Here is a 7,078-nt window from a genome sequence, read left to right as displayed (position 1 = left end):
GTCTTCTGCACTCCTCCTACTAGGGATTCAGCCACAACCCAGCCATGTGCCCTGACCCGGAATCCAGCCTGTACCTCTTGGTTCAACACTCAACCACTTAGCCACACTGGCCTGATTAGGCCACTGTTTCTTAATTGAGATTGCAAATCAGACTTATTGAGGTTTTATAAATGTACAGAAATCTTGGCACTACTCTGGACTTTCTGAATCACTTTACTTGATCTTGATATAAAATAATGTCTCAGGATTATATTAAATCTTAAAATACTTTATTCTATAGAAATGCATTCATTTTTATAAATCACATACAATAATCACAGACTTATTTGAGAATAGTTTTAATCATTATCCTTAAATGAGACATTTTATCTAGAATCGGCTTGGAATGGGTTTTTTGTATTGCATGATATAGAAACAACTAAATTTCCTTTTTAGTTGCATTATTATAAGTCCTCTTCAGATCTTTCATATTAGAAACTTATAATAGTTGCCCTCAAAAGTATTGCTTTTTATTTCTAGTGGCTGTCAGTGAATATTTGCATATCTGAATTACATAACATTTAAAAGTTTTAATAAAAAGCGTGAGTGACAAAATAAAATTAGATATCTGTAACCTTGAAGCTCTAGTAATCAATAGAATTTTCCTAATTAAGAAGCATTGATAAAGTCCTTCCACATCTGATGACTTTGGCAGGTACAGCTTCTATATGGAAGTAATTTTTAATTTTTCATATGTAAAGTCCTAGTATTACAGAAAATAAAGCATGAAAATTTAAGATATTTTGACCTGTAATGGAAATGATTCCATTTTCTACATTAATAATATAAGGCCATCCTTGATTATCAGATTTAAGTTATTTTCTTCAATATAAGAAACTTGTGTAAAAGTGGCTATGTTATCAAATATTTTTCTGGTACGTTATAGTAATTCTTCAAGACACATCTTGGATTATCTCACATTTGTCATATGTGGGTGATTTCTAAGTACATGGCAGGATTTTGATCAATGAAACTAATATTTTATTGAAAAAAGATAAAACTATATTTACTTTTGTCTTAATGTCTATAATTTTATGAACTGAAAATTCAAAGGAATAGAATAAGTAGAAAGTAACTAATTCAATTTGTTTTCTATGGTATAGTTTTAATGTTTCTTTGAAAATTTATTTTGCAAATATTATCATAATGATAATAACCAAAATTTTGTCACTGAAAGAATTACGCATTCATTTTTCACAGTTGACTATTAGTGAAATTTTGTGTGTGTGTGTTTTCACTTAAAATATAGCTATCATTATTTTAATTTATAACTATTTTTTAGTATAGAAAGTGATTAACTATTTGTAATATTTTTCAGTGTTATGTTATAATTTGAGAATAGAAGAGGTTAGGATTTAGCTGAAGTTGGAAAATAAAATTATATTTTGATTAAAATCTAACTTGAAAAAAAGTTTTAATCAAATTGGACCTTTAAAATTTTTATTTTGGTAATAACATATTTCAGTTTAATTTGTATTAAAATGGTAGCTAGTGTACTAATTATTGTTAAAATGCTTTTTTTGATGTTTCTTCTCTTGGAAATATTTTGCAATATTCTATTAGCAATGTGTTTGAAGATTCACTGGGCTCACCTACAAATTCAGCAGATACTTTTGCATTTTGAAGGGAAAAATTTATCTGTGATAAGACATTATTTTGCTCTTCAGAATGTTAAAATTAAATTATACTAATGAACACTTTAGATACTGGTTTTGGTAAGGAAATACCAGTTGTCAGACTTAACTGAAAAGAATTTCAACCTCTTAGTTTCTTATTTAGGGATTACAGAGAATAACTATTTCTTCCTTTGGGATTTTGATTGCTTTTCTTAGATAACTTTTAAATTATTTAATTATAATAGTTTCTATATTTCCCCCCAAATTATGGCATATTATAGTAGATCTTTTTAAAATCTTTTCTATTTTAGACTTTTTTTTCTTATTCTATTCTATTACTGCTTTCTGTGATTCATAAATACCATAACCAAATTTTTTTTGTGTGGCTACTATTTGTTTTATAGTTAGCTTTACATAAGAAAAATTGTTAGTAAATTATAGGGTTGGTCTGTTCTCCAGAAACTTCTAACAAGAATGGCTTTTCTTCCCCCAACTGTTTGCTTTTAAAGACTTTGAGGAAAATTTTTGCAGAAAGTAATCAGGGAGCTAGCCAGTCATTTTCTGCCAGATGCATTATTGTATAAGTGGATCTATTAAGACAGAAAATTATCAAACAAATTATTTTTCTTTATGTCAGTTTTTTGGGACCCAGATTAAATGGAAGCATTTCAGTGTTATCACAGACGGTGACAGTGACTCAGATATGTGTGTGTGTATACATCATGCACAGAGTCATTTCAGAGGAGGATAACTGAAAATCTGAAATGACATTTAAAAAACTGGCAATGTGTGCTGCTACTTAAATATTTAATAAATAAAGTTATATAGTTCCTTCTCATTTTTTCTACTGGAATGGACCATGGAAAAAAATACTAAGCCTTATTTATATATCTAATTGACTGTGCAAACTGTGACTCAGTGAGTATTTGTATGCCAAAAAAGATTTTAAAGTTGAGAAAGTTTTAAACGTAATAAGGATGTGTAAATAATTTTGATTAATAATCATAATGAAGTTACTGTTAATTTGGTGCAATACATTCTTCCTTTCCTCATCCTTTTAAATTTAAATATATAAGATGTATGTTTTGTTTGTTACATCAAGTGCTGTTTTAAAATTTTTCAGTGTGTATATGAGCTAATGTTTTATTTGTTTCTGTATAGTATGATTGAAGATAATAATTGAAAATTGTGCACTTTTTTTAGTCCTTTGGAAATTTGTATTCTAAAAGTTTTTAAGAATGTACATTTATTTTGTATATAGTTCACTTTGTACATGAAAATGGATTTGAATCAAATTAAAAAATGATGTTACTTTCTTTGATTGATTTTTATTCTCAATTCATAAAGTCTGGTCTTAACCTTGGTTAAGTTATTTGAGTAGACAAGGAATTGAATACAATATTTGTTAAGCAGCAAATTGATCGCTGCTTCCTTGTGAGCAGAATTTCTTCTGTAGTCCTATGTACATTAGTGTTACATTAAATGACAAGTTTTTGTCATATGTAACAACAGATATAAAGCCTTTTTTTAAAAAAAAAATTATTTTTGAGAGAAAGAGTAAGGGAGAGAAAGGGATAGAAACATCAAACAGCTGCTTCCTGCATGCCTCCTTCTAGGGATTGAGCCAACAATCGTGGCTTGTGCCCTGACCAGGAGTCACCTGATGACCTCTTAGTGCATGGGTCAACGGATCAACCATTGAACACACCAGCTGGGCGGTATAAAGCTTTTAAAGCCACCTTTTGTTTTAAAGGGACCTCAGAAACATGGTTAGATTTTTCTCCCTGGAAAATGTTCATAAGCCAGAAAATCTTCAATTGTAGTTAAACAACACTACATTAGGTTGGTATTTTATCTTACTTTTATTTCTTTCATAATTAAAATGTTCTATTTAGCTGAGACCTGTTTGGCTTAGTGGATGGAGCAGTTTGATTCCGGTCAAGGGCATGTACCTTGGTTGCGGGAACATCCCCAGTGGGGGGTTTGCAAGAGGCAGCTGGTCGATGTTTCTCTCTCATCGACGTTTCTAACTCTCTGTCCCTCTCAATTCCTCTCTCTGTAAAATCAATAAAATATATTAAAAATAAAAAAAAATGTTCTATTCATCAACTTTTGGTAGTCTAAGTATTGACCTAATCTTTCTGTTTTTTATAAGGTTAATAGAACCTAATCCATAATAAGACAGAACCCAAGCTCTGTTTCAGGTTCTTGTTAGTACTTTCGTCCAGAGTAACAGGACAATAGAAATGAACATTAACCTTTTTCTAGCCTAGCACCATGTATGCACTGTTCTATACTTTAACTGAAGACACTTTGCTAGAATTGGAAACGCCCTGCATTAATTCATCTGGTAAAATTGCTCAGTCACTGGACAATCCAAGCCAGATCAGTTAAAAGCTTAATTATGGCCACCTTTCTTTTGTAATGTTAAATACATCCATAACACCATTCCAAGCATCAAATAAATGTGTTTGTTTTACACAGTAATACTACAGCTTATATATTTTTCACCATATATCATTCAGTTAATGATTAAATGATTTTTAAAAACTTTTTATTATGATTTTTTTTTACCTATTTTTAACTTCTCACTACTGAATTTTTAATAATTTTGAATTTCTTCAATTCTTATAAAACTCTTTACCTACATAGCATTTGGTGCATTTTCAAAAGTTGCATCCATTCAAAGGTGATTTGATTGTAATTTTGCAGAGATTGGAAGAGTTAAGGAAAGGGTACAGAAGAATTATGACTATCCATACTCCAGTGACACAAAATTCTTTTATTTTTATTTTTATTGTTGAAAATATTACAGATGCTCTCCTTTGCCTCCTCCCATTGACCCCCTCCACCCCACGCCCGCCCCCTCCTTATGCCTTCCCAGCACTTTTGTCTATGGGCTGTGCATATAAATTGTTGGGTTAATATCTTCCCACCCTCCCCTCCTTCCCTCTGAAAAACATCAGTCTGTTGCACGTTCCAATGTTTCTGGATCTGTTTTGTTAATCAGTTTATTTTCTAATAAAATTCTTTTTTAAATGAGTGCCTTCTTATATTATTCAACTTATAGCCCAAATATTTTTTTAAATATATTTTTTAATTGATTTCAGAGAGGAAGGGAGAGAAGAGAGAGAGAGAAATATCAACTATGAGAGAGAATCATTGAATGGCGGCCTGCCTTCTGCACACCCCATGCTGGGATTGAACCTGCAGCCCGGGCACGTGCCCCGACCAGGATTTGAACTGTGACCTTTTGGTTCATAGGTCAACACTCAACCACTGAGCCACACCAGTGCCCCGACCAGGATTTGAACCGTGACCTGGTTCACAGGTTGACACTCAACCACTGAGCTGGGCTATAGCCCAAATCCTTTAACATATCATGAGTTTCAGAAGAAAAATAGTGTGCCAAATCACACATGCATACGGGATTAGAAAAGGTGAAGATAGATTTAATTCAACCTAGAACAATACTTGCAGAATGTTATTTAAGTTTGTTTGTTTTGGTCAGAATACTTTCAGGAAACATCACAGAGGCATCTTACAGATGGGAAAACACTTGAGAACTTGCTTAAGTGAACACAGTGTCAGAGAGGTTGAAGAAAAAAAAAAGCACATACTAAAAACCAGTATATTTTACATCTGAAAGAATATGCAGATTATCTAGAACTTTTATTTGAGGTATAACAGTTTGAGGAATAGTATTGGGCAAGATTTTGAGATATTGTCATATATCTCTATTAGAATATGATAGAGTGGAAAGGGCACGCACCTGGAACAAAAGCTCTGGCTTCAAGTTACCTTTCTGCTATCAACTAGCTCAATGACTGAATAAGACACCTAAGCTATCTGGTTCCAGTTACTTCATCTATAAAATAGCAATGTTTGTGATGGCTTAGGGATCAACTGAAATAATGTTAAAGATGTGATCAGAGGTGAGAAATATAGCATTGTAATAAAGTTTATTTTCACTTTAATGAAAGTAGGACTATTGGCGTATTGTTAGTTTGCTATGTATGTTTAAATATTGGGCAACAGGTATGGAGATCCATAATAAAAGTGCACTGAATGATTAATAGTAAATTACAAATTATTAAACAAGGGACTATAGATTACATATTATGTTAAGCAACACAGATTTTAAATAAAGGGACAAATCTTAAGGAACTCAGTGCTTAGATTATCTCTTAAACAAAAGAGAAACCTATACTTCCCTGGAAATGGGGTGATCTTTTAGTAAGAGAAGAAATTGAAGTGAATAGCTTATACCCCAAAACTAATTATCTCTGTTAAAAAGTATTTAAGTGTGTATTGATTATAACATTAGATACCTTGTCTTGTCTCCCTTTAAGGTACATCATTGCATTTAAATGTGACCATTTTGGCTCTGGTGGGTTTGGTTCAGTGGATAGAGCATTGGCTTGCAGATCAAAGGGTCCCAGGTTCAATTCCGGGCAAGGGTACCTCAGTTGCAGGCTCCTCAGAGCCAGGCCCTGGTCAGGGCTCGTCAGGAGGCAACCAATGGATGTGTTTCTCTCACATCTATATTGCCTTTCCTTCTCGCATTCTCTGAAAAGCAATGTGAAAATATCCTCGAGTGAGGATTAAAAAACAACAGTGACCAAGTTGTTCCTCTTGCTGATGTACATTACCACAGATTTAGTGTCTAAAAAACCCCATAAATGTCCTCTTACAATTCTGGGGGTCAGAAATTTGAAATCACTTTCACTGGGCTAATGTCAATGTTAGCAGAGATGATTTCTTCTGGATGCTCTATAAGGAAAATTCAATTTCCTTATCTTTTCAGCTTCTAATGGTGCTCCTTGGCTTACAGCATCATCCTCAGAGCATAGCACTTTAACCTTTGTTTAAATGTATAAGGACAAAAAAACAAACAACCCTACAAGGATAAAGGAAATAGAAGATAAACAACACAAATTTGGGAGGTGGAAAATTAATGGAGGAATGGGAAAGCAAATCCAAAATGGATGAATCTGGATTTATAGGGTGCCGAAGGTAATGACAGTTCACTATATTTGAATTTATTTTCATGTCTTCCAAAAAACCTCCACACATACATATAAACAAGAATAAGTACAACCTCACAGCAATCCCCTGTCTTTAAGATTCTTAAAGACAGATAACACTACAAACTTCAAATTACTGAGAAAAATAAAAAATTTCAGCAGAGCTATCTCAAGTTTTTATAGTAAGTCTTTGCAGGAACAAGGAGAGTCCAGGAAAATTGAGAAAGAGTAGGTAAATAGAGAACCTAAGATTGAACTAATAATAGTAAAAAATACTCCCAGAAAGAAAAATCCCATCCTACATGCAAAAATATTGAAAAAGTTTGGGTGGATAAGAGTACTGTATACAGAAAAATGGACTTAGTGTGCGGCAGTTGATGATGCAATCTCAGCAGG

The 7,078-nt window shown here is 32.7% G+C and overlaps 1 long non-coding RNA gene across 1 annotated transcript; it reads left to right on the top strand.

The window, feature by feature from the left end:
• Window positions 1–2,973, top strand: LOC118709413. The gene is made up of 2 exons (XR_004984956.2): window positions 1–2,189; window positions 2,241–2,973. It is a non-coding gene; the product is annotated as an uncharacterized LOC118709413 (long non-coding RNA).
• Window positions 2,974–7,078: the final 4,105 nt, after the last annotated feature.

Source organism: Pipistrellus kuhlii, unplaced genomic scaffold, assembly GCF_014108245.1.
Source record: "Pipistrellus kuhlii isolate mPipKuh1 unplaced genomic scaffold, mPipKuh1.p scaffold_m20_p_7, whole genome shotgun sequence".
NCBI lineage: Eukaryota > Metazoa > Chordata > Mammalia > Chiroptera > Vespertilionidae > Pipistrellus > Pipistrellus kuhlii.
This window is presented reverse-complemented; position numbering and strand designations above follow the sequence as displayed.